Genomic DNA, 27,620 nt, shown 5'->3' on the forward strand with positions numbered 1-27,620 from the left:
TGATGGCAATAGGAAACTTGGATATCAATGGGGACCCTATCTGCTATAGAGCCACAGACCTGGATGACACTAGGGCCCAGGCGGCAGCATAGGCCACTCAGATCCATGTGGCTCTGGTGGTGGCACAGCCCTTGGACACCAACAAAGCCACAGGTTGTGGCCCAGACCTGGGGCTTCTATGTGGCCTTTGGTGGCCCATGGATATTAACACAGACCCTGGCCTTCAGCAGCATCCTTGGCATGGGGTGGGGTGGGGTGTCACCATGGCTCCAGGTTGCAGAGCAGGCCACTCAGATCAGCATGGCACACCTACAGCATAGCTCATGGACACCAACATGGTCTCAGATGTCAGGCCAGATCCTGGGCATCTGCATGGCCTTTGATGGCAACAGGAACCTCAGATATCAACAAAGACTCTGGCTATGGCAGGCACAAGGACCCAGACATAGCTCCAGCTGCAGTCTGGGCCTGTATGATGCTATGGCCCTAGGTGTCAGCACATGTCACTCATGTCTGCATGGGCCCAGCAGTATCACAGTCCTTGGGCACCAACATGGCCACAGGTGGTAGCCAGGATCCTGGGCCTCTGTGTGGCCTTTGGTGGCAACTTGGGCCATGGATATCAAAATAAACCCTGGATGTGGTAGGACCATAGACCCAGACATGACCCTTATCAGCAGCCTAGGCCCAGACCTCACTCTGGCCCTGGATGGCCACATCAACCTGTTTCTCACAACCTTCACTTCTTCAGTTCTGCCTCTTTCCACAGCATGTGAACTGTTCCACTTCTCTTTCTCTCCCATTTCTCCAACACATATTTACTCATCATAATGGCACCCACCCTTTGGGCACCACAAGGTACCAGGCAGGTCATGGATGTCTTAAGGACCCAGGCTGGCCTGTGGTGGCTAGCTCCCACCTGATCCTACCACATGGGCATCAGTTGGGCCCATGTATATCTTCCCACCAGCCCAGGCCTTGAGGATCCAGGCTAGGCTTGCTTCATCTTTTTTGATGTTGCAGATGTTTGTATTTTGAGTAAGAGATTCTGCAGTCACATGGTCTAGAAAAAATGGCTGAATATTGGGGGAATTAATTTGGGATAATGCTCTTGTACAATGGTTTAATAAAATGCTGATTGGCCAGTAGCCAGGCAGGAAGTATAGCCAGGGCAAGCAGACCAGGAGAATTCTGGGAAGAGGAAGGAAGGGCCGAGTCAGGAGTTACCAGACAGACACAGAGTAAGCAAGATGACAAAGCAGAACTGAGAAAAGGTACCAAGCCACATGGCTAAACATAAATAAGAACTATGGGTTAATTTAAGTGTAAGAGCTAGTCAGTAATAAGCCTGAGCTAATGGCCAAGCAGTTATAATTAGTATCAGCTTCTGAGTGATTATTTTATAAGCAGCTGCAAGACCACGGGTGAGATTTGTCTGGACTGTGTGGGGCCGAGCCAGACACAGGAAAACTTTTGTCTACTGGGAATATTATTAATTAATTAATATTATTAATTAATGTGTGTTACTTTTGTTTATGTTTCATTTGTTTAACTCTGTGAAGCTGTGTTATTCTGCCTGTGTAAAACACCTGATGTTCTAATAAAGAGTTCAATGGTCAGTGTCGAGGTAGGAGAAAGTATAGGTGGGGCTGGCAGGCAGAGAGCAAATATAGAATGAAGAAAAAGAGATGGAGTAGTGAAGAAGAAGCAGCCAGAGAAGGAGGAGGACTCCAGGGGTCAACCACCCAGCTACACAGCAAGCCAGGGAATAAGAGTCAGATTTACAGAAGTAAGAGAATGGAATAATTTAAGTTAAGGAAAGCTGGCTAGAAACTAAGTCAAGCTAAGGCTGGGCATTCATAATTAAGAATTAGCCTCCATGTGTGATTTATTTGGAAGCTGGGTGGTGGGCACCCCCAAAAGACCAAAGACCAACCAGCAACAGAATATCCATCAGAAATTATGGTCCATAGCAGTTCTCATTGAGAGGCGAGGACCATGATGTTCTGGTAGAGAATGACTTAGAAAGTCAGAGTTTTATAGATGCTATGGGAGGGTCTTTCTGTATGCTGTGAAAATGTGTTGCTCTCATTAGTTGATAAATAAAGCTATTTGGCCAATGGTGAGGCGGAATAAGCTTAGGTGGTTACATTCAAACTGAAGATGGAGATGAAGAAGGGTGGAGGAGTCAGAGGAGATCTTATTCAACTGCCCAAGGAACTAGATGCCAGTAGTGCTGTGGGATGGTCTTTTTGTACGTGTGAATATATGTTGCTGCCATTGGTTGGTTAATAAAGAAGCTGCTATGGCCTATGGCAAGGCAGAATAGAGTCAGGTGGGTTATCCAAGTAGCGAGACAAGGAGAAGAAAGTGGAGTCAGAGGAGATACTAAGTGCTGCCAGGGGGAGCAAGATGTAATGGAACACAGGTAATTCCCACGAAGCCATATGGCAAAATATAGATGAATAGAAATGGGTTAATTTAAGATAAAAGAGCTGGTTAGCAGTACAGTAAGCCTAAGCCATAGACCAAACAGTTTATAATTAATATAAGCCTCTGTGTGTTTACTTGGGATGGAGTGGCTGTGGGACACAGGAAAACTTCCAACTACACATAGAAGCCATGAACATAGTCAGATCACTTGACATAAAAATATAATTTTTCTGTGGTTTTTACCTAAGAATTAAGGAAATAACTCAGAGAAAAGTCATGTTATATGGCAAAGGTACTCATTTTTATGTTGTTTCTAATGATGATTAATTGACAACAGACTTTAATAAGTTAAGTGGACTGTTAAATAAAATGATGCTACTGTGCATTGTGATACGATTCAGGCTGAACATCCTTGATCTAAAAGCTGAAATCCACATGCCCAGAATGTGAGACTTCCTGAGCACTCACAGGATGCTATAAGTGACACTTTCTGGTGGTTCGCCATGCACAATCTTACTTTCATGCATAACTATGCATGGTGATGTGTGCGCCTATAATCCTAGAACTTGGGACCTGTGGCAGAAGGATCTAGATAGAGTTCCAGATGAGTCTGGGCTATACCACAAGACCTTGTCTTAGAAAAACAGAGCAAAACAAAACTATGTTGAATAAGAGTGCCTTTCAGATATGTGTACATGAAACAAATAATTTTTTTTTGTTTAGACTTGTGCCCCATCTCCCAAATGTCCCATTTTATGTATGCCAATATTCTGAAATTCTTGAAGTGTTTCAGATTGGAAACAGTTCTGGTTCTAAGTATTTTAAATAAGATGGCACCTATCTATTGGAGACTGGTAGCCAAACATACGTGTGGGAAAGGGACACATGGGGAGGAAGGATGTTAACAGAGGTGGGAGGGCTAGAAGCAACCCAAATGCAACATGGGAGGGGTGAGAGCAATTGTAATGCATTGTATACACGTGTGATTTTTTCAAAGAATAAATTCAATGAATACAAAAACCACCTGCTGCTTCGTGGCCTACTGGCTAGATCAAAGACAGGATAAAAAGGCACCTGACTCTGTGGAGAGCAGCCATTAACTATCTGGGCCAGTTGCAACACAGTAACAGACCAAAGATGAACAGAGTGCTAACGATCATGCTGACTTTGATTTGCTTAGTGCTGACCGTCTGCTGTGCTCTGGACACACATTATACTCTTTCATCTCCCCTAAACCTTTGTATTACTATTATGAATATTTTTCTCATCCAAAAGAAACTCAGGCTCAGAAATGTTCCTTTGCCAAGGCTAAAAAGCTAGAAAGTGAAAGAAGGCCTTGTGCTGGGTATTGTGACACTAGATTTTTATTTTATTTTATTTTTATTTTTTACGATACTATTCAGTTCTACATAACAGCCACAGATTCCCTTGTTCTCTCCCTTCCTGCGCCCCTCCCCTTCCCCCCAGCCCACCCCCCATTCCCACCTCCTCCAGATCAAGGTCCCCCCCCCCCGCAGGACTGAGATTGACCTGATAGACTCAGTCCAGGCAGGTCCAGTCCCCTCCTCCCAGATTGAGCCAAGCGTCCCTGCATAAGTCCCAGGTTTCAAACAGCTAACTCATGCAACGAGCCCAGGACCTGGTACCACTGCCTAGATGCCTCCCAAACAGATCAAGCCAATTGACTGTCTCACCTATTCAGAGGGCCTAATCCAGCTGGGGCCCCTCAGTCTTTGGTTCATAGTTCATGTGTTTCCATTCATTTGGCTATTTGTCCCTGTGCTTTATCCAACCTTGGTTTCAACAATTCTCGCTCATATAAACCCTCCTCTTTCTCACTAATTAGACTCCCAGCACTCCACCCAGGGCCTAGCCGTAGATGTCTGCATCCAGATTCCTCAGTCCTTGGATGGGGTTTCTGGCACAACTATTAGGGTGTTTGGCCATCCCATCACCAGAGTAGGTCAGTCCCGGGTGTCTCTCAACCATTGCCAGCAGTCTTTTGTTGGGGTATCTTTGTGGATTTTTGTGGGCCTCTTTAGCACTTCATTTCTTCCTTTTCTCATGTGGTCTTCATTTACCATGGTCTCCTATTCCTTGTTCTCCCTCTCTTTTCTTGATCCAGCTGGGATCTCCTGCTCTCTTTGCCTCGACCCTCGCCCTTCATTGCTCCCACTCATGGCCAGGCTGTTCATGTAGATCTCATCCATTTTTCCATCATTGGGTGATCTCCGTGTCTTTCTTGGGGTCCTGTTTTCCAGGTAGCCTCACTGGTGATGTGAGTAGCAGTCCAGTCATGCTTGTTCCACATCTAGTATCCTCCTATGAGTGAGTACATACCATATTTGTCTTTCTGAGTCTGGGTTACCTCACTCAGGGTGATTTTTTTTTTCTAGATCCATCTATTTGCCTGCAAACCTCATGATGTCATTGTTTTTCTCTGCTGAGTAGTATTCCATTGTGTATATGTGCTACAATTTATTTATCCGTTCTTCAGTTGAAGGGCATCTAGATTGTTTCCAGGTTTTGGCTATTACAACCAATGCTGATATAAACATAGCTGAGCAAGTGCTCCTGTGGTATAATTGAGCATTTCTTGGGTATATGCCCAAGAGTGATATAGCTGGATCTTGGGGGAGATTGATTCCCAATTTTCTAAGAAAGCGCCATATTGATTTCCAAAGTGGTTGTACAAGCTTGCATTCCCTCCAGCAGTGGAGGAGAGTTCCCCTAGTTCCACATCCTCTCCAGCATAAGGTATCTTCAGTGTTTTTGATCTTAGCCATTCTGACAGGCATAAGGTGGTACCTCAGAGGTGTTTTGATTTGCGTTTCCCTGATGATTAGGGATGTTGAGCAATTCCTTAAATGTCTTTCAGCCATTTGAGTTTCCTTTGTTGAGAATTCTCTGTTTAGTTCTATAGCCCATTTCTCAATTGGACTTTTGGTCATTTTGATGTCTAATTTCTTCAGTTCCTTATATATTCTGGATATCAGTCCTCTGTCAGATGTGGGGTTGGTGAAGATCTTTTCCCATTCTCTAGGCTGTCACTTTGCCTTGTTGACCGTATCCTTTGCTCTACAAAAGCTTCTCAGTTTCAAGAGGTCCCATTGATTGATTTTTTTCTCTCAGTGTCTGTGCTACTGGTGTTATATTTAGGAAGTAATCTCCTATGCCAATGCGTTCAAGACTACTTCCTACTTTCTCTTCTAGCAGGTTCAGAGTAGCTGGATTTATGTTGAGGTCCTTGATCCACTTGGACTTAAGTTTTGTGCACGGTGACAGATATGGATCTATTTGCAGCCTTCTACACATTGATATCCAGTTATGCCAGCACCATTTGTTGAAGGTGCTTTCTTTTTTTCCATTTTACACTTTTGGCTTCTTTGTCAAAAATTATATGTTCATAGGTGTGTGGGTTAATGTCAAGGTCTTCAATTCGATTCCATTGGTCCACATATTGGTTTTTATGCCAATACCAAGCTGTTTTTATTACTGTAGCTCTATAGTAGAGCTTGAAGTCAGGGATTGTGATGCCTCTAGAGGTTGTTTTATTGTACAGGATTTTTTTGTCTATCCTGGGTTTTTTGTTTTTCCATATGAAGTTGAGTATTATTTTTTCCAGGTCTGTGAAGAATTGTGTTGGCATTTTGATGGGGATTACATTGAATCTGTAGATTGTTTTTGGTAAAATTGCCATTTTTACTATGTTGGTCCTGCCTATCCATGAGCATGGGAGATCTTTCCATTTTCTGACATCTTCTTCAATTTCTTTTTTCAGGGACTTAAAGTTCTTGTCATATAGGTTCTTCACTTGCTTGGTTAGTGTTACCTCAAGGTAGTTTATGTCATTTGTGGCTATTGTAAAGGGTGATGTATCTCTGATTTCCTTCTCAGCTTCTTTGTCCATTGTATATAGGAGGGCTACTGATTTTTTTGAGTTGATCTTGTATCCTGCTATGTTGCTGAAGGTGTTTATAAGCTTTATCAGTTCCTGGGTGGAATCTTTGAGGTCACTCAAGTATACTATCATGTCATCTGCAAATAGGGAAAGCTTGACTTCTTCCTTTCCAATTTATATCCCCTTAATCTCCTTATGTTGTCTTATTGCTCTGGCTAGAACTTCAAGTACTATATTGAATAAGTATGGGGAGAGCAGACAGCCTTGCCTCGTTCCTGATTTTAGTGGAATCGCTTTGAGTTTCTCTCCATTTAATTTGATGTTGGCTGTTGGCTTGCTGTAAATTTCCTTTATTATGTTTAGGTATATTCCCTGTATTCCTGATCGCTCCAAGATTTTTATCATGAAGGGGTGTTGGATTTTGTCAATTGCCTTTTCTGCATCTAGTGAGATGATCATGTGGTTTTTTTCTTTGAGTTTTTTTTTTTATATGGTGTATTACATTGATGGACTTTCGTATGTTGAACCACCCTTGCATCCCTGGAATGAAGCTTACTTGATCATGGTGGATAATTGTTTTGATGTGTTTCTTGGAGTCTGTTTGCCAATATTTTATTGAGTATTTTTGCATCAATGTTCATGAGGGAGATCGGTCTGTAGTTCTCTTTCTTTGTTGTATCCTTGTTTGGTTTAGGATCAGGGTAATTGTAGCCTCATAGAAGGAGTTTGGTAATGTTTCTTCTGTTTCTATTATGTGGAACAATTTAGAGAGTATTGGTATTAACTCTTCTTTGAAGATCTGGTAGAATTCTGCGCTGAAACCATCTGGTCCTGGGCTTTTTTTGGTTGGGAGACTTTTAATGAATGTTTCTATTTCCTTAGGGGTTATTGGACTATTTAAGTAGTTTATCTGGTCTTGATTTAACTTAGGTATGTGGTACCTATCCAGAAAATTGTCCATTTCTTTTAGGTTTTCCAGTTTTGTGGAGTAGAGGTTTTGAAATATGACCTGATAATTCTCTGGATTTCCTCAATGTCTGTTGTTATGTCCCCCTTTTCATTTCTGATTTTTTTGATTTGGTTTCTCTCTGTCTGTCTTTTGGTTAGTTTGGATAAGGGCTTGCCTATCTTGTTGATTTTCTCAAAGAACCAACTCTTTGTTTCATTAATTTTTTGTATTATTCTCTTAGTTTCTAATTTATTAATTTCACCTCTCACTTTTATAATTTCCTGGCGTCTATTCTTCCTGGGAGAATTTGCTTCTTCTTGTTCTAGAGCTTTCAGGTGTGCTGTTAACTCACTAGTGTGGGATTTCTCCAACTTCTTTATGTGGGCATTTAGTGCTATGAATTTCCCTCTTAGCACTGCTTTCATAGGTGACACTAGATTTTGCCTGCCCAGCTGTGACACGGCTGAAGCTTGCTCATAGACTGTGAATCTGTGACTCCATAGACGACGGATTCTGGGGTGCATGGCTTGAAAATGACCTGTGAGCCTGAGGAACTTATTATCTTCATTGGTCGCCAAGAATGTTGGCTGCTTAAAGCTCACAGGTGAGTTCTTGGGTCATTGCCCTGGACAGAAAGGACCATCCTTATCTGAGGTGGTGTTTTTACCCGGAGGCAGCTGGAACTCCCTAACGTGTTGGGTTGGTGTATAAGGTAGGTCCCTGTCTTAACCTGCATCAACTGAAGAGCTGTCCTGACTTCTGAGCTGCCCCAGGGTGGATGAAGCTCTCTGTGACTATGTTGCAGCCTTACTTTTTTCCTCTGGCCGATTCTTCTTCCCCCTCTCTTCACAAAGGGTGCTATCCAGACCCAAGTCATCTCTCCTAGACTTCCAGAACAGGGATATGACTCAGACTTTGTTTTCCCCGAGAGCTAGAGCTAAGAAATATATTTTGGTAAGAGGTGTAGCCTTCGTAACCCAAGAGAGGGCCAGGACTCGGAGGAAGGATGGAAAGGGGAAGCTGTTTATGCTAATTGGATGTAATTATGGGTGATGCACTATCCTTTCAAATGTGTTTGTTTAAATGTACACATCTCACCAGAACCTGGGCCTTCCTGTTAAGGTTAGACCTGTTTCCATCTCCCCGGGGCTGTGATTGCAGTAGTGTATGAACTTGTCCAGCTCTTTATCTGGGTGCTGGGGGTCAAATTCAGGGCCTCATGCCTGTGCAGCAAGCACTTTCCGGCCGGAGCTACTTCCCCAGACTCAGCCTTCCAAAACTGAAGACAAAGCAATCAGTTCAACTAAAAGATAAACGTTATACATAGTTACTGGAGTGAGGGAGGAGGAGGAGAGAGGACATTGCACAGAACTGTGGCTACTGCAGAACATCTGTCTCTTTCTTAACTGCAGCGTTTCTGGAATCTCCAGTATCTATGCCTCCTTCTGCTAGGAATCTAAAGTGTTCAGAAACCTAAAGCCCTTGGTTCCAGAAGGCATAACTGGCTAGTCATCGTAACTTCCTTAGGTAGGGAAATTTCTTGATTAGTTGCCCTTCAAGAGATGGAAGGTAGATGAGAGGATCCAGTGAAATATGGGACTCTGAGGAAATGAATAACCATGTCACCTTTCTGAGATTTATTGCATGCATGTCCCAGAGTCAGCTCTCCTCTTGCAGGAGGAAAGCTCTGGGCAATAGTCATAAAGTGAGATCTTTTTTTCTCTCTGTATCCTGCCTGCTTCCGGAAAGTCATCAACATGAAGGTCAGCAGCATCTCCTGGGGTCTGCCTATGCTGGCTCTGTGCAAGGTGGCCCTGGGGAAATAGAGACCCTGGGATGCTAGCTGAATGCTTTCTAGGGGGAATATTATCTTCCCTGGTAGGGAGACATATGCATGAATGTGCCGTGTTTCTTCTTCCCTGATTAAATTAAAATCTCGGCAGAACCAATGAGCCTGCTCTGCCCCTCCTCAAGTCACTGCTTCATTGACTGATCTTCTACCTCTCCCCTGCTGACTACAGCAACCTGCTGTAGTTCTCTCTGCCCTGTTCTCTGCCCTGCTCTGCACTCAGATCTCCATCTGCTTCCGCAGAATCTTCCCAAACTGCAGATATGTTATGTACAAGCTCTTGCTTCAAGGCTTTTAATGGCTTTCTCTGTGTTCAAAACCAAACAGGGTACAGAAAAATCCTTCGTCTCTCTGGCTACTTCATTTGCTGCCATCACCAGCTACTTTTTCCTATGCTCCTAGTATTTCAATCACATTCACCTTCAGTCCCTGAACAGAGCCTGCTCTCCTGCTTCTGGGCTTTTGTGGAGGTTAGGAAGACCTTCTGGGAGCATTTAACTTACATTATTGCCACTGAGGAACTTTAATTTTTTTCTTCATGTAACCCTGGATAGTCTTTACATGCTAGAGTTAATTTACACACAAGTTATTGGAAGGGGTGGGGGAAGAGATCCCAAATTCACTTCACAGCACCAATTCCTGGCACCACACTATGGTCTGTCTTGGCAAAAAGCTGCTTTTCTTTTGGTCCCAGAACCATACCACCTCTGCTGACATCCATCTCTGCTGAGTGGGTACCAGTACCCTCTCCTTACATGTGACTCACTTGTTAATCTAGTTTCATATGGATGTGTCTGATTGGTAGATACAAAGTTGTGTGCCTACGTTCTAAAAGCAGGGGTGGAGAATGGAAACATTTCCTATTTTGATTCTGTGTTGAGACAGTAGAATTCAAAATGTGGACATCTATCAAAACACGAGGGATCATGAATGACAGCTCCACTATGTTTCTCTGTCCAAAAATTACTGTGTCTTTCTTTCGTTATCTTTCTACAGATGTCTTATGATGGTGCTCATCTTGACAAACTTAGGTACTAGGTTGAAAATGTAGCTCATGTACCCCAAGCTGCTGTGTACCTTCCGTTAGCAGCAGTGTGGCACGGTATGACAGGGCATGGCATGGCGCCATCATTCGTCCTTCTCGTTGCCTGGCTGACTGCTGACTGCTGCTACCCAACTTCAAGATACTATACTAATATCTACCACACAGGGATTATTTGCAGCATGGTGTCTGCAGAGCTCCTGCACCAACAATATAACTCAAAATATTTTAAGTCAAAGCCTCAAGAGTTGAGAACAGTCTGCACATGTATGCTTTTTTTCCTAAATCATGAATTCCTGTTCAAATGATATCATCCTCATTCTATACCCAGGGTGTTCTGGCCCAGTGTCTGGCAGGTCAGTCTACTTTTGATGATCTTGAAAAGGATAGAGCTGTGAGGATTTTCTCCATAAAAGTTGGCTTTGTCACTTGTAGAAGGTGGTAATCCAGTCTTAAAAACTGCATCGACTCAGTTTGCTCTGGAAAGCAATAAGCCAAACTTTAAAGTGTAAGTTGCAGGAAACCAGATATTAAATACCGTTTCAAGTTTAGCTGCCATGAGTGAGAATACAGATTATTTGCTTGTGTTCAATGGTTCTTTATACACCATGGGCTACAATAAACAAAAATGGGCCTTCAGCAGAGGATGAGACTGGGGGAGTTTACCTTTAGTGCTCTTTGCTCTCTCACCATGCCCATCTTCTCCCTGTAGCACCTTCTTGCTGAAAGGACCACTATAACTTTATGCATTTAATGCCGAGCGCTACCCTGTGTGGTCTATTATCTCTAAGTAATAGTGAAGGTGACTGGTTGGCAACTGCAGCCCCAGGGTCCAAACTGCTGCAGCCTGCATTTGTAGATAAAGTTTTATTTGCAGTGTAGACATACCCATTCATTTATATATTGCCTATGGTGTTTTCTGTGTGTTGTCTTATGGCTATGAGGGCAGAGTTTTGTATTCACTGACCTGCAAAGTCTAAGGTATTTATTATCTGCCCTTTATAGAAAAATTTATTGGGTCCTCGTCTAAGCCTCTAGGGCATAGGCATTCTGTGAAATTCTTCGTGTGTGTCAGGACTTGTAATCAGGCCTTCTGATACAGGATGCACTCCAATAAACGTGTGGAATTTTTGGGGAGTGGGTGTCTCTGACCACAGTGTCCTTTGTCTCTGTTAATCCATCTTGTTGACGAAGGGGATCATATGTGAAGTTTATAGCACACAGGGACATGGGTCTTTAGCTCTGGGGTCTGGAAGTGTAGATCCCAGAGTATTAAAAGAAAGAGCATTGGGTGACTTGGGCAGTTAATACATATTTACTGGTCATGCATGGCCTGCAGTTACTAATAGTCTTGTGTTTCCACTTATAATCTTTCAGGGTAAAAAGGTATTTTGGCTATTTATTATTGCAAACATAGTAGCTTAAAAAATGCTGCCTAAGTACATATTGCTTTTTTAATTTTTAAAATTTTATTTTATTTTGTGTGTGAGTGTTTTGCTCAAATGGATGTCTGTGTACCACATGTGTGCATGGTGTCCATGGAGGTCAGGAGAAGATGTCAAATCCCCTTGAACCTGAGCTATGGACTGTGGTGAGCAGAGTGCTGAGAATCAAACCTGGACCCTCTGCAAGAAAAGTGACCTTGATCACTGAGCCAGTTCTCCAGTTTCCTTTTCTTGCTTTTTAAGTTAATAATTTGGTAGGACAGTTCTTGTGTTCTATGTCGTGTTCTCAAAGGAACTTCTTGGTCATTGTTTTGTGAATGGTTTAGATGGTGAAAGGTGGTTTCCACGATTTAGATGGTGAAAGTTAGTTTCAAGCTGTTGCCTTGGTGGACATGGCTAGAAAGCAAGGCTGACTAGAGAGGCTGTCAGCCAGAGCATCTACACGGAGTTTCTGCATTAGGGAAACCTCAGAGTAGTCAGGACTGTTATATGGTTCCTCAAGACATTCAGAATTCCAAAAAGGCATAAAGTTAAAACTTAGATGTAGGGTCTGCACTGTAGATGTGCCAATTGAAGTTGGGCACCCCATGGCATCACCTACTCTGCATTTTGACTAGGTATAGATCTCTGTAACAGTCTCTCTGCTGAAGAAAGAAGGTTCTTTGATGAGGGGAGAATGCTGCCTTTATCTGTGGGTATAAGGATAGATATTTTAAATACAGTTAGAAATTGTACTGCCTTAGGAAGAAGGCAGTAATAGGTTCTCCTCTAGGGTCAATGGCCTCTCCACTGAGTAGTTGGTCAGACTTCCAGTACCAGGCGTGAGCTCCCTTCCACTGAGTACTTGGTTAGACTTCCAGTACCAGGCGTGAGCTCCCTTCCACTGAGTACTTGGTTAGACTTCCAGTACCAGGCGTGAGCTCCCTTCCACTGAGTACTTGGTTAGACTTCCAGTACCAGGCGTGAGCTCCCTTCCATTGAGTAGTTGGTTAGACTTCCAGTACCAGGCGTGAGCTCCCTTCCACTGAGTAGTTCCCAAGTCTAATTAGACAGCTCTTGGTTACCCGCAGGATAAAAGTGTCATTATTAGGCCATTGGGAATATCTTGTCTGGTCAGTCATGATTGCTGTCACAGGCTTCACAGATGGATCAGACTGCTGATTGCTTTTCTCCCTTGGCAGCTTACACAGTACCTGACACTACTGTGAGAACTAGTTCCCAGGGAGGAGAATTCCAGGTCAGTTCCAGCTTGCTCGAAGTCTTATGTCTGAAGTGTGTGGTGGCTCAGGAAACATAGCTGAAGAGGGGTTGGAAAGATCAAGGCCCCTGCTTCACAATAGTGTCCTGTAGACATGACAGGAAAGTTGATTTCATGAAAACTCAACAATATGGTTGCCTAAGCAAGACTTTCATAAAGACATCAGCTGTTATACTGATGTGAATGGGAAAAATCTCATAGGGCCTCATCGCTAGATGGAGAGCTACATGCAATAAGTGATTGCTGAGAGAGGAAGAGTCACTTTTCTGCAGAGACAAGGCCTCTGATAGGTTATCCAATCCCAAGTGATCAGCTCTAAACAATGTACATATAAGCAGCACTAAATGAAGTTAGTAGGTTTGGGTTATCTATCTATCTATCTATCTATCTATCTATCTATCTATCTATCTATCTATCTATCATCTACCTATCATGTGTGTAACAATAATAGATAAGAAGAGGTCATGAATTTGAAAGGAGTCAGAGGGACACAGGAGGAGGAAGGGGTAGAGATGATGCAAACACAGGGTACATACAAAATCCTCAAAACAAAACAAAACCAAAACCAAAATCAAGAATAAAACCCTGTGCACTTTTAAAGAAAAAGAAAGTAAAAACTGCCAACATTTCACTCTTAATATATATGTATTTTTTGATCAATGTGGTCATAAAACTATTTAGATTCTAGGGAAAGGATATAGACTCTACTTTTTTTAACCTTAAAAAATCTAATTAACATTTTTCATTTATTTTACATACTGATTACAGTTTCCCTTCCCTCCTATCTTTCTGCCCCTCCCCCCAACTACTGCCTTCTGCATCCACTCCTCCTCAGTTTTCATTTAGAAAGGGGGAGACCTCCCATGGGCTTGAACAGAGCATGGCACATCAAGTTGAGGCAGGACTGAGCTCCTCTCCCTGCATAAAAGCTGGTCAAGGTAATCCAGCATTGGGAACAGTTTCCTAAAGGCCAGCTAAGCACCAGGAACAGGTCCTGATCTCACTGCTAGGAGCCTTACAAAGAGACCAAGCTATACAACTGTCACACACATGCAGAGGGCCTAGGTTAGTTCCATGCAGGCTCCCTAACTGTTGGTTCAGAGTCCATGAGGTCCCACGAGCTCAGGTCAGCTGTCTCTGTGGGTTCCCCCAACATGACCCCCCTTGCTCATAAAATTCCTCCCCCTCTCTTTAGTGGGACTCCTGGAGTTTAGCCCAGTGCTTGGTTGTGGATATCTGCTTCTGTCAGTTACTGGGTAAAGGCTTTCTGATGACAGTTAGGGTAGTCACCAGTCTGATTACAGTAGATGGCCAGTTCAGGCACCCTCTCCACTATTGCTAGGAGTCTTAGCTGGGGTCATCCTTGTGGATTCCTGGGAGTTTCCCTGGAACCAGGTTTATTCTAACCCCAAAATGTCCCCCCTCCCCATCAAGACATCTCTTTTGTTACTCTCTCCCTCTGTCCTACCCCCAACCTGCTCCCTCAAGTTCCCGGTAGTCTCTACTTCTTAGTGGGAGGCATTATAATGAATTTGTGGTCATTCTTATCTCACCACAGATGTGGGTTAAAAGGGTTTAAAACTCCCATAAATATTTATATGGAGAGTGTGCTGTTGAAGCCCAGGGAAGGCAAGACACAACTCCACCTGGAGTAACAGCTAGGGAGAGAGGGAGGAGTTTGTCAGGCATCTCAGAAGGAAGAACATAAAGTCCAGGAACCACAGAGAGTTGGGCATATTCAGTGGATCAGAAGTGGGATATGCTAGAGAAGGGAGAACATGAGAGGAGAGGAGGGGAGGATGAGGACTGTGGTGCTGCTGTGATGAGGGCCTGATGAAGGCGAAGACGAGGACAGGAGAACCACTCACACATTCTGAAGTTCCTGTTTCAGACTTCTCCACAGTGAAGGCCACACAAGGGAGGTGGTCTTCTAGACTCCATCCTGAAAACACACCACACAGTTTACTCTGAAACAAGGAGTGGAACTGTGGGAAGAACAAGGTCCCAGGAAGGTAGATCTGGTCCATATGGGATCACCCAGGAGTTTTAGCCATAAAAGTTTAGGAACCATTCAGAAAAAGAATAAGGGTGGATAGATGGGTTACTGTGGTACAGAGTCTGTGGGGCTTTCAAGAAAGGCTAGGATCTGGGTAAATGGTTTGGGTTCTGAGAAAGAATGGGGAAGACAGGATAAATGATGGAACATATAGATCATGGCCTAATGGGTGATAGATACAGGATAGGAGAGAGGAGGGGATGCCTAATCACTTGATGTCAGGGCTCCTCTTCTAGAAGCTAGCTCTGTAGTTAGTACAGAAACAAAGGGGAGAACGGTGGTGGTGGTGGGGTGGTCCATCACAGCTCAGCAGAGGTTCTAGCAAGAGGGCGGGCAGGCAAATCTTTCTCAGCACCAGATAGGAGAGGGAATGTAAATTAAGTTCTCTCTCTCTCTCTCTCTCTCTCTCTCTCTCTCTCTCTCTCTCTCTCTCTCTCTCTCTCTCTCTCTTTTTCCTCTCAAAGTCATCTCAAGTTACCACGAGGACAACAATGCTGTGAAAAGGACATCTTCAAAGAAAACCCCGAACAACAGTTTTTAAAAGAAGATAAAGCAAATCCAATTTGTCGAGATGTTTCTGCTGTTCTCAGAGATAAATTACATTATTGTGTTTTATCAGCAGATTGGTGGACAGTTTTAACAGCTTAAAACTGAAAACAAAATGGAAGGGGCCTCTAGTGTCTCCGAAGAATCGGCTATTTCAGGTGGGTTGCTGGACAGTGTCAGTCATGTCTGTGTGAGAAACACAAAGCGATTATGTAAATTGGGGCGGCCTGAGAGGGAGGGCTTTCAGAGGGATGGGAGGGGAGTAGGCGCACCGACAGCAGTTGGTATGGGGGTGGTTCTGTGTTGGAGTGGATGCTGTGCAGGATGTAAGTGCTGAGTACAAAGGGACCCAAAGCTACTACGGAGTCCAACGTGACAGTGGTGCCTCTCACTGAGGGTCCATTTCCGGGTTCACAGTGGTTCAGAGTGTAGGTCTACTACTATGACACTGGGTGATTTTGGTTCATCCATAGGCCAAATGGAGATGATAATTACCTGTCTCAACTGATTATTATGAATACAAAGTGAGGTAATTGATACAAAGAACAGGAGGATTGCTGTGAGTCTGAGGCTAGTCTGGGTTATATATAATATGTTCTTGTTTCAAAATCAAACAACACAGAACCAAAACAAACCAACCATACAAGTACTCAGAAAAGATTCTGATGTCGCTTACAGACAACATTCTATCACAGCTATTGGTATTTTACGTTTTTTGTAGGAGACACACACATGCATGAACTCTTATAGCCATGTTCCACCCTGATTGCTGTAATGAGACAGAGTTAAGTCATGGATCTCTTCACTGCTAAGTTTCAGTCATACAGATCCCAGCAGCGTGCCAGTGGGATAGACATCCTGAATCCCTAAACAGGAAACCTTGTTATTGAGATAACTTTGGGGCCCCCTGGGTCTTCACTATTCCTGCAGATGTGAAGGCCAGGTCCAGCAAAGTCACTGGTGCACTGAAGCCCTCACGATGGAGTTGCAGCATCATCTCTGCCACAGAAGGACTTGTTGTCCTTGTCCTAATTACAGTGTCAAAGGACTAGTAGTCCCTTGGCATGGGACACACAGATCCTTTTGATGAACCCACAAAGCTTTTGCTGCCACTACTTTGATGTCCTGTATACTCTCCAAGGCTACACACATATTTTTATGTGTTTATCTCCTCTACTAGGTGATTAATTCCTCAAATATTAACCAAAGTATTATAAATGGCATTTAATCAGCATTTATATTTCTCTAGTTACAGTATTAATATTAGTATCTTTTGGCTCTCATAGTAGTCAGCACATGATAGCACTTAAAAATATGCTCTCAGCATGAATAGATAAGCCCTATTTGAATTAGATATGTACTTATCTTGGGAAATTGGAACCATTTTCCTGGCCTCTCCAAATCTTAACTTGTCAATTATTTCTAGCATACATTAGACCATATTCACCAGCTTGAGGGACAAAAATATTATGAGACATGATTATTATAATTCTGATTATTCCCAGATCTGTGTGCTGGCCTCCATGTAGTTGTATGGATTTATGTGTATCATTTCTGCTCAGTTATACAGTGGGCATCCAGACACTATCTAATGTCCAGACATGGCAGTTGTTTCATCTCATAGTTTCTTCCTAGCTTCCCCATCTAGTCAAATGGTACTGCCACCTACCCAGTTGCTTAAAACAAAATGTAGGCATCCCTCAAAAATGTTGAGTTCCCTGATGTGGATGCTGGGAACCAAACCCAGTTTCCCTACAAGAGCAACAAGTGCTCTTAAATGCTTTTACTCTGCTTTTTCTGGCCTTCAGGATCTCAACCACTCTCAGATCCTTCCAGAGAAATGATGGGTGCACTGGGCATGGTAACTCTTCCTGAAATCCTGGGGGAAAGGAAAGGCAGTATATGAGGAGTGTGTGTATATATGTGTGATGGTTAATCTCAGTTGTCAACTTGATGGAAACTAGAATCACCTTGGGAGACTGCTCTCTAGGCATGCTTGTGGGAAGAGCTTGACTAGATTGGTTGAGGTGGGAAGACCTGCTCACTGTGAGTGGCATTATTCCTTGAGCTGGGAACCTGGACTGTATAAGAAGGAGAAAGTGAGAATTCATCACTTTCTGATTTCAGATGCAAAGTGATCAGCACCTAGTTGGTAGGAAGGAGCTCATCCTGGAGGTGAACTGGGTAGGCTGGTGGCCATGACTGCCTGCCCTGAATCAGCCAGAAAGGCTGTTGAAACAGCTTGTCCATTCATTAGGCCTATAGTGTTTTACTGAGCAACAGACACTGAACATTTTCTTCATATAAGTTCAACAATCCTACTCTTTCAGTGGTGTTAAATATATGTAGTAGGTAAAACCACCAGACCTCAAAAAGCAATGGGTTTAGTTAGGTATTTGACCTATCCGTTCACTTTGCCCACCTTCCAGAAAACCCCAAATTTCAGGCTGTGGAGGCTGGGTAGTGTGTTTGTTGAATGAAAATCATGTTCTTGATTCTTATAAGGACGGATAATAGACCATCCAAAGGAAGGACTCTAGTGAGCATTCACAGAGGGTCAAACGTACCAGAGAGGACTGGCTCTTTATATACCCACCACAGATCGGCCTCGAGACCTTGAGAAGCATCCTATCATCTCTTTATTTGTAGCACCAAAGCTGCATGATGACGGCAATAGAATTTCTATAGCTTCTCATTGTACCCCTGTGTACACAGATCCCCAAACTCTTCCGATTGGAGATAACGTGACAGTCTGATCCTTTTAGAGTGAAGATAAAATGCAGACAGCCTTAGATTTCTCGGCTGCAGACCTTAGCTTAATGTGGATAAACCCCAGGCCAAACATGAACTTCCTGTTTTCGCAGTATATTTAATTGAGAACTGTGGCTTATTTTGTTCCCTGAGCTAAATTGGCATTGGTGCAAATAAAAATTGTGCAGAACCACAGCTGCAGGCTTAGGTGAGTGCTGAAAGGAGAGAGTGAAATTGTGTTATAAAACCCCAGGATTGAGCTATTTTTCTTTCTTATGATTAGTCTCCCATTTTTTGGTCTTTCCTGATTGCAGAACCACAGCCAATGAATACCATTTCTCAACCATCTGCATGGAGCTATGAGACCAGGAACTCATCCTTTCTTGGTAGCGTTACCAGCTTTAAGTCAAGGTGCACAATGTGTCCTGAACTATAAGAAAGGTGGTCACTCATCCTCTCTCCTTGAGGTGGAGGTTACATCTGCTCTTTCTTTCCTTTGGACCCTTGCTAGAACCTGCATCTAAATGTATAATACCTTTTGAATACATGTGTAACATGGACCAGGCCAAGCTTTTAGGTGAAAGACTTAAAGAACCACAAATAATTGTAGGCATTAAGTAAAAAATCTAGAATTTTGTGGAGTTGCATCCTGTCTAAAAGATTATTATTATTATTATTATTATTATTATTATTTTTAAAATATTTCTGGCAAACCAGATTGCTGGGAAGTTTGTGTCTCAGAAATGAGAGGTCATCTTAGTTGAATATATCATTTCCTCCAGTGTTTATTTATGTATTTGTTTGTTTGTTGATTTGTTATACAATACTGAGGCTCACATCCAGGGCCTTGTGCATGCTAGGCAAGAGCTCTACCCCACATCTTTTCACCAGCTTTTCGGCTTGAAAAGCCAAACCCACAACAAGGAAGTCTTGTTGAAAAAGAAAATTCTTAACACCATAGTAGAGGTGGTAAGGGAGGTCTGTGCACCGGCGTCTATCTGGGCTGCTTATGGTTGCCAGGGAAATCCCCTGGACCCACCTCAGCCATGCTGCCTTACGCTTTTCAAGCTCATCAGTGTCTCTGCAGCATTCAGCCTCAAATGCCAACTGGAAGTCCAGGAGATGAGACCACACTGTGACCGTCCACCTGCAGGGAGAGGACTCTTTGATATTCATGTGCTGGGGCCCTTTCTTGCTGCAGAGACCACTGACAGCCCTTCCCAGGGGGGCTCTGGGATGCTTGGATGTGCTGCATGCTTTTGTTCTGTAAACAGGCAGGAGGCATGAGCAAACCGCTTGCCTGCATCTGAATGAAGCCTCTTCCTTGGATAGTGGACAAGGCTCTGTGACCTTGTTGTACCTTTTCTGACCAGCAGAGATAAATGTGAGAGGAAGCCAAGCCAAGGCATCAGGAGGAAGCCTGTAGGTCTTGAATACATGATCTAGTGCTTTTCTTATTCCTCTCCTTCTCTCCCCCCATTCCTCTTCCTAAACTATAGCAAGAGTACTTGAAAAAAACGGTGCAGAGAGAAACAGCCAAGCTAGACATCTTTAAAGCTTGCCCTTTGTAAATCATCACCATCTGTAGTCACAATACATGGAGGACACAGGGCACAAGCTTCTGCCTTCTTTCAGTGCTCAGTCCCAGGAGGCTGTAGGCAGAGGAGAGAAGAGGCTCTCTTGAGTGCTGGCAAAGGCAGACAAATGGCTGATGAATTTGCTGAGATGTGGGCTGATCCCAGCAGCTGCTCAGACCTTCAGAGGGCTGTTTAGAATGTGCTGGACTTTCCGATCAAGCTGTTCTGCTACTGATGCTGGCATTCTAAAAGCTGCCTGTCTGACTTGTGGTCCTGTGGCATTTTAACAGTTATGAAGGCCTTCTGTACCCATGCTTTTGTTTCATGCTCATCAGAGTAAGGTATGGACTATCATTAATCACTGCTATGTAGGCTAGCAAAAAAAGCCATAAGAAGGATAAATGAAGTGCCCCAAAGCACACCCAGTAAGTGTCAAGAAACCCCACTGTTCATGAGCTTGCCTGACTTATCTATTAATTCATGCAGCTCACTGTCTGATACTTTTCTAGTGCATGAATCAGTGGTTCTCAAACTTGAGTGTGCATCAGAATCACTGGGAACTCTCGGTGCAGCACAGGCAACTGCTACCCACAAGCTTTCTGAGGTAGTGGGTGAGCTTGAGAATTTTCATTTCTAACAATGACTTCCAAGACTGATGCTGGCCAGCATCATCCTGGCATATAGGTACACATACATCATCTATCTGTTCTTCTAGTCTCTGTAAGTTGTTGACAGCCAAAATGTTCTTTAATATTCAGCTTAAACGAGGGAAGGAACACATCCCAAACCTCATGAGTACATGCAAAAATGTGAGGGAGTAGAGAGCCATGGCATTGGTGGGATTTAAAGAAGGCACAGGTGGAGCAGATTTATAGAAACAAGGACTCATGGTTGGGAAAAAATCCTGGGGAGGCAAAATAAACAGCTGCCTTCCAACCTGCCTCATCATTTAGACTAGGTAGGAGCACTGTGGATTGAGGGAGAGAGCTGTTGGTGTCAAGAAGGTTGACGCCGGTGGAACCTGAAGAGAATACTGGGAAATTTATGCTATATATGGCCCTGGAATGGTGGACAGACTCTAGAGGAGAAATGGCAGCAAGTCCCACTAGCAGTGGATTATTAGAGCTAGTGAGTAGTAGAAACAAGCCTTGAGCCTGACTGAAGACCATGGGGCAAGGGCGACCCAAGGCCCACGTATATGGACCTGTCGGGGCTGGGCATCTCCACTTACACGGATGACATGGAGAATCCGGGATTTTCCCTTTGTTGCCGCCTTGATACCACAAAAGCCGCTTGGAGATTATCTTATCTATGCTCAGCTGAAACTGAATCATAAAAAGTTAAAATATTTTAGTTAAATACTGCCTTCCTCCCACAGGCTTGTGGAACTTCCTAATTGGTAGTACTGCTTTGGAAACTTGTGGAGCCTTTGTGATATGGGCTTAGCAGATGGAAGCAGGTTTCCAGGGAAGGCATTTGAAGGCCACACCTGCCTCCGGTTCTGGCTATTCACCCTGGTTCCTGGTTGTGTCAGTGAACAAGTGCTGCCAAGTACTCCAGTCCCCACGTGGTCCTCCTCCTGCAGAAGAAGTCTCTACTGTGATGGACTCTGCCATCTAAAACCATGAGCTGAAACCAATCCTTCCTCCCATAAGATGTTCCTGACAGGTATATCAGACAATGCAAAAAATAACTAATATAGATAGTTGTATTCGTTTTGACACCTAAGTTTTGGATTAAGACTCAAGTTTAGTACACTGATTAATTTCACTCTAGGGTGTGAGAGCCATGTGGAAATGAAAACAGAGCAGGCAGAGACTAATTCTCAGTCAAGGTCACCTTTCAGAGGTGTAAGGCTTGAGCTACAAGATGACAGATAAATGTATGTTTAACATGTTTTAGATAAAGACATATGATTAATGATATTTCCATTTTAACACATGATCTTGCAATCCCCTTTTTCCAATTACAGGATTTTCCAGGACTGTAAGCCGATGCTTACTGAGAAATTACAAGAGATTCATTTTGCATGTAATACCATTCTCCTCTTTCAAACAATTTTACGCATTGTTAGTGCCAAGATCAAGTCCTCCTTCTTGAATACTTGGCTGGCAGGCCCAGTCCAAGCTTCTCCTTCCCTCCCTTTGTGTTGTTCAGAAAGATTGTCAGTCTTGCACATTTTCAGTCATACATCATGTGGGCTGATGCTCTGACTGATGTGTTTCAGTTCTGTATATCCCCCTGGATTGATGATTACTCTGAAGGTTTCACTGAGCAGATGCTCTGGATAGGCCAGGGTTCCAGTACTTTTACAAATTTATGCATGTGAGTGTTTTTAATCACATGTATGTCTATGTGCCACATGTGTGCAATGATGCCCACATAGGACAGTGATGGCATTTTATCCCCTTGAACTGGAGTCAGAGGTGGCAGTGAGCTGCCATGTGGGTGCTGGAATCCAGCTTAGGTCCTCTGAAAGGGCAGCAAGTGCCCTTAACCACTGAACCACCTTTCTAGCCCCAGACTACTTTCTTATTTTAAATTTACTCTATGCTTTTAGAGAACTTTGTACACACTGAAACTGCTCCAAGTCTTCTGCAGACATTACTGTAAGCACATATGATAGTTATTAATATTATTCCCATTTTACAGATGAATGCACGAGTCAGGAGCCCATTGGAGATGGTCACCAGAACTTGGGAAGTGACAAAAGAAGAAAGACATATTGCAGCAGTTGGAATAGAGTCAATAGTCCTGGATTCATTTGGCTAAACACTCTTCTGTTTATTAATTTATTTTGTATGGGTGTGCGTGTAGGTATGTGTGTGGGTGCACATGTGCTGTAGCATGAATGTTGAGGTCAGAGGATGTCTTGCAGGCATCAACTGTTCTCCCTTTCTACCATGGATTCTGAACTCGGTTCCTTGTGCTTGGTGGCAAGCACATTTACCCCTGCTACCAGCTGAGCTATCTCCCCTCTTAAACTCCCATTTAAAGATTCTCTCTCAGGTATAGGTACAGGTACAGGTACAGGTACTGGTTCAGGTACAGGTACAGGTACCGGTACAGGTACAGGTATGGGTATATGTGTGAAACAAGGTCTCCTGTAGCCTAGTGTTCTGGCTAGTTTTATGTCAAATTGACACAGGCTAGAGTCATCTGAAAGGAGAAAAATCTCAATTGAGAAAATGTCTCCAAAAGATCCTGCTGTAAGCTTTTCTTAACTAGGGATTGATAGGGGAGGGCCCAGTCCATTGTGGCTGGTGCTACTCCTGGGCAGGTTGTTCTGGTTTCTGTAAGGAAGCAGCCTGAGCAAGCCATGATGAGCTAGCCAGTAAGCAGCACCCCTCCAATAGGCTCTGCATCAGTTACTGCCTCCAGGTTCCTTCCCTGATTGAGTTCCTGTCCTGATTTCCTTCAGTGGTATATTATGATGTGGGAGTGTAAGCCAAATAAACCCTTTCCTACCCAACTTACTTTTGGTCATGATGTTTCATCACAGCAATAGCAATCCTAACTAATACTCCAAGACTGAGTCCACATTCACTACAGAGGCAAGACTGGCGTTGAATTCCTTATCCTCTTGCTTCTGCCTCCTAAGCAGTGGGGTTATAGCATGCATCACCAGACTCAGCCTTGAAGAATTGTTTTGAATAAAGATTGAAAGTTAACATTAGAATCTCAGTGTGGGTTTGTTTTCCTTTTTTTCTATGTGGGTTATTTTGAAGTTAATGGTCTATAAACAATTTTCTGGTTAGACCCTGTCATTCTCAGTGAATCATTTTGAACATAGCCCCAGCAGTGGGTGTAAAAACTGGGAAGCAGGTTCAGCAATGCCTTGTTGCTCTTCCAGTGAAATTTCACTGGGCCCCATAGGGGCCTGGAGGGAGCAGTCCCTTACTGAGAAGGATCTTAGGGGACTCTATTCCCATCTGCATAGGTACAACATGGGTTATTGCAGTTCCTGCTGGCAGATATCTCTACACTGTGTTTGATCTGCTTCCTGTTTACTCCAGGGGAATTAAGGGAATGAGTAAACACATGACACCAAGCACTAGAGATGTGATGCAAAGGCCATGTATTATTAATCACACATTCTGAGAGCCTGAGGGAGGAAGACACAGGGGCAAAACAGAGTTGAACTTGGGAGCAGAGGGAACATCAGGGATGGTGGGATGATGCTACACACCAGATTCTGTAGTATCAAGAGAGTAGAATAGTCCCTGGTTTCCTTGGGGAGACATGTTTGAGTTATTTAAATGAGTCCATGGATTGCTACAGAACTGAGACTTTGACTAGAAATTAGAAGGGACTCAACATGATCTTCTTGGTAAGGAAACCTAGGTTTGGCCATGGTTCAAAACCCATGAGGAGAAGAGGAGGGCCTTGTGGCTAGGCCTTCAAAGCTCTCCCAGTTTTAGTGAATTTTACTATCAGGTCTTCAACTCATGCTGAGAGATGTCCTCACATGATGGCTCTTGCTATGTCAGACTACCTTTAATCATCACATCAAAAACATGATCTTTATCCTCTTTATGACTGGCAGCTCCAGGGCGTAAATATTCTTCAGCCAGGGCGTAAATATGTGTCAGTCAGGCCTTCTCTGTCTGGGACAAAAATGGGAGAAAACCCACAAAAGGTAGGAATTGATTCTTTTCAGCCAGCGGTTTGGATTCTTTAATCCACAATCTTTTGTTGTGTTGACGCTGGGCCTATGGTGAAGTGGAACACCTTAGTGTCGGGAGCACGCGGCAGAGGCTATATGCTTCATGTGGGACTGGAAGTCGGGGAATGGACCATAGACTAGGGGTAATCTTCAAAGGCATGCCCCAGTAGGTGCCTCCTCCACCTAGGCCTGCCTCTTTAAGTTTCTACGACCTTGAAAACAGCCGCTGAAGTGGATCACATATTCAGTGCATGAGCATGTGGGGGACGTCTCATGATCAAACTATAATGCTAGGCTCCAGAGTTTTGCCAACGATTTAGTTTACAGCAATATTCTAGTTTCTTGCCGGCTTGGCGTCAGGTATTACTGAAGCTCGGAGGGGACAAGGAGGGCGGTGCTCATCTTTCGGCCTTCAGTGGTTCCAGGTTCATGTCATATTTCTCACGCTAGACCGCTAGGGGGCTCTGCTTGCTTTACGCAGATTTCCATGAGCAGCTAGGCTTATTTTGGTTCCATGGAGAAGGAATCGGCAGAATTCTCCAAGAGCACAAAAAAGGATTTCTGAAAAGCACACGGATTAGTTTCAGGGAGCACAGGACAGAGAGAGATGTGGCCTTCAGGAGCGAATGGGGAAGCGCAAGCTGATAGTCACAGGCTTTCTAGATCTCACCCTCCTCCCTCTTTCCCAAGGTACTCATTTCATTGCCTTTGTAGACTGGCTTTATCTGTTCCAGGCCACATGGTGAAAAGCGTGATAAGTCCACAGCCTGGACCTGAATTTTACTCTCTTCTTTTCCATAGATTGGGCTAGACTGGCTTCCTTTAATCTCAGTTTGAAATTTCCTGGGCGGGAATGTGTGATTTGTTTATCTTGGATCACTTATGGACCGACAGTTTGGATGTATTAGCCTTCTCCAGAGAAGCAGAACAAAAAGACACAGATGATTACAGAAACTGGGAAGTCCCGTTACTGTACCCAAGCAGGAGCTCCTGGCAGCAGCGTTTTAGTCCATGCCTGAAACCTGGAGACCCACAAGAGCTGTTGGCACCAAGTCCAGCCCACAGGCCAGAGATCAGTGTTCCAGATCAGGCAGCGAGAGACAGTCTGAGAGAGCTAATTCACCGGCCATGCCATGCTGTTTTGTTCAAGTCCTCAGTTAATCAGGTCAGTCATTAGGGACGGCCACGTTAACCGAGCTGACAGCTCTGTAGACAACTTCACAGACACACCTACGAGTCATGTTTAATCGGATACGGGGCATCCTGTGACCCAGCCACACTGACGAATAAAATGGGGTGTCTAGCTCACCTCAGACAACACAAGTCAGGAGCCTTGCTATGTTCATGTGAGTTGAATGGGTCTTATAAGAACGTGTCTCATAGAATGTTCTTATAGACGAACTGTCTTATGTACTATTTTGCCTTTGCGTTTTAAAACACTTGAATTTAATTTCTTGTTCTACTCTTTGTACTCTGCTTTATTTAATGTGGATGAGTGTTTTGCCTGAATGCCTTCCTGCACACTGTGTAAGTGCCTGGTGCCCACAGGAGCCATTGGAGAATGTCAGATCCCCTGGAACTGGGGTTACAGATCATTGTTGGTGCTGGAAAGCACACTCAGGTCCTCTGAAAGATTGCCAGTGCTCTTAACCACCGAGCCATCTTTCTAGCCCCTGCTCTTGCTTTAAAACAATGTTTTTACTAGTTCTTTGAGAATTTCATACAGTTTATTTCGATCATATTCTTTCCCTTCCTTCAGCTCTTAGGAATAAGTTTTAGAAAACGGGTTCGTTGTCAGGGCACTGGTGAAACAGTCTCCACTGCTGTATTGCGTGCCGATCTTTGCGGTGGTAACATTTCTCTTGAAGACACCATTAGTTATGTTCTATGCTCTACATAGACATTCGTGTAGCTTTGAATTTTGTCTGGCAACGAGCTTGAATTAGCGAAGTAATTTAGCCTCTTTCAACTTTGTTCTCATTAATAAAACAGGGATCAGATACAGGATTTTCCTAAGTATTAAATAACATATTGTATGCAAAGTGCTTGTCCTTCAAAGGCTAGCTGTTATTATCACTAATTTACTACTAATCATTATGTCATGTTGCCATGTTCTCAGACCAACACTGACAAAGGCCATTCAAATAAATTGAAGCTTTCCTTTTGACTGACAGCGACAACAAGGCCACGAACCAATAGGTGTTCTGAAAGGCACGATCTCTGCTTCCCAAACACATAAAACACATAATTATGTTTTCATGCTAACAAGGACTGAGAAGCAATAATCTTTAATTTTTTCATTTGTTTGCAGTGACATCAACTAACCCAGACCAGTGTTCTGTGGTGAGGAGACCACATAGTGATTGTCCAGTCTTACATTAGCTGTAAATCTGTGGGCCAACTGAAGCCTGTCCTTTCTGTCACAGAAATATAATGGGGAAAAACACCTGTCTGAATCTCTGTGTGCTTTTTGTTTTTAAAATGCAATTTAAGGAAGATGTGTGGTTAGGACAAAGATTGTGTTACAGTTTGTGATTCAATAAAGATAGCAAAGGGGGGCGTTTTATAATGTACTAAGATGGAGATCTGAGCATGCTAGTTTTCTTTCATTCTAAGAACAGTTCTTTGAAGTCAGCAAGATGACGTGGTGAGTAAAGAAAGGCACTTGCCTGAGGAAACAAACCTGAGGACCCGGGTTCAATCCCCAGAATCATCTGAGGTGGAAGGTGAGAATCGACTTCACAAAGTTATCCCTTGAGCTCCACCCGGTAGCACCACAGGCTGGCATGGCTTTAGTGGGACTTCCAGGGGTATTTATTCAGGCCTTTGGTTAAATTTAACAGGATGCTTTATTTACTTTTGAATGTTCTTTCATAGTCTAATGGTGATCAGTTTCCTGAGTGTCTGTCTGGCAACAGCATTTTAAAGATTTCTGGTTCTGCTGTGAAGGGCAGCTTTCCCTGCGGTAGGATTTTTTTTCTTGAGGGGGAGTATTTTTCTCTCAGTGTTTTGAGTCTATCATTTCACTCTTTCTGGACTTGCAGTGTTTGTGCTGAGAAGCTTAGGACAGGCTCCTGGGGATTCCCTTGCATAGGAAATGTTACCTTTCACCTGGATGCTTTTGAAGTCTGCCATCTGTGACTTCTG

At 43.6% G+C, this 27,620-nt stretch overlaps 1 long non-coding RNA gene across 1 annotated transcript in view; it reads left to right on the plus strand.

Moving 5' to 3' along the window:
- The window catches only part of LOC121832185 (uncharacterized), a 35,021-nt gene extending 13,547 nt beyond the window's left edge, over positions 1-21,474 (plus strand). The window contains exons 2-3 of the long non-coding RNA XR_006075716.2: positions 15,398-15,637; positions 21,186-21,474. This is a non-coding gene — a long non-coding RNA (uncharacterized LOC121832185). The remainder of the gene's footprint in view (positions 1-15,397; positions 15,638-21,185) is intronic.
- The last annotated feature ends 6,146 nt before the right edge of the window (positions 21,475-27,620 follow it).

The sequence above is a fragment of the Peromyscus maniculatus genome, chromosome 9 (assembly GCF_049852395.1).
Source record: "Peromyscus maniculatus bairdii isolate BWxNUB_F1_BW_parent chromosome 9, HU_Pman_BW_mat_3.1, whole genome shotgun sequence".
Taxonomy (NCBI): Eukaryota; Metazoa; Chordata; class Mammalia; order Rodentia; family Cricetidae; genus Peromyscus; species Peromyscus maniculatus.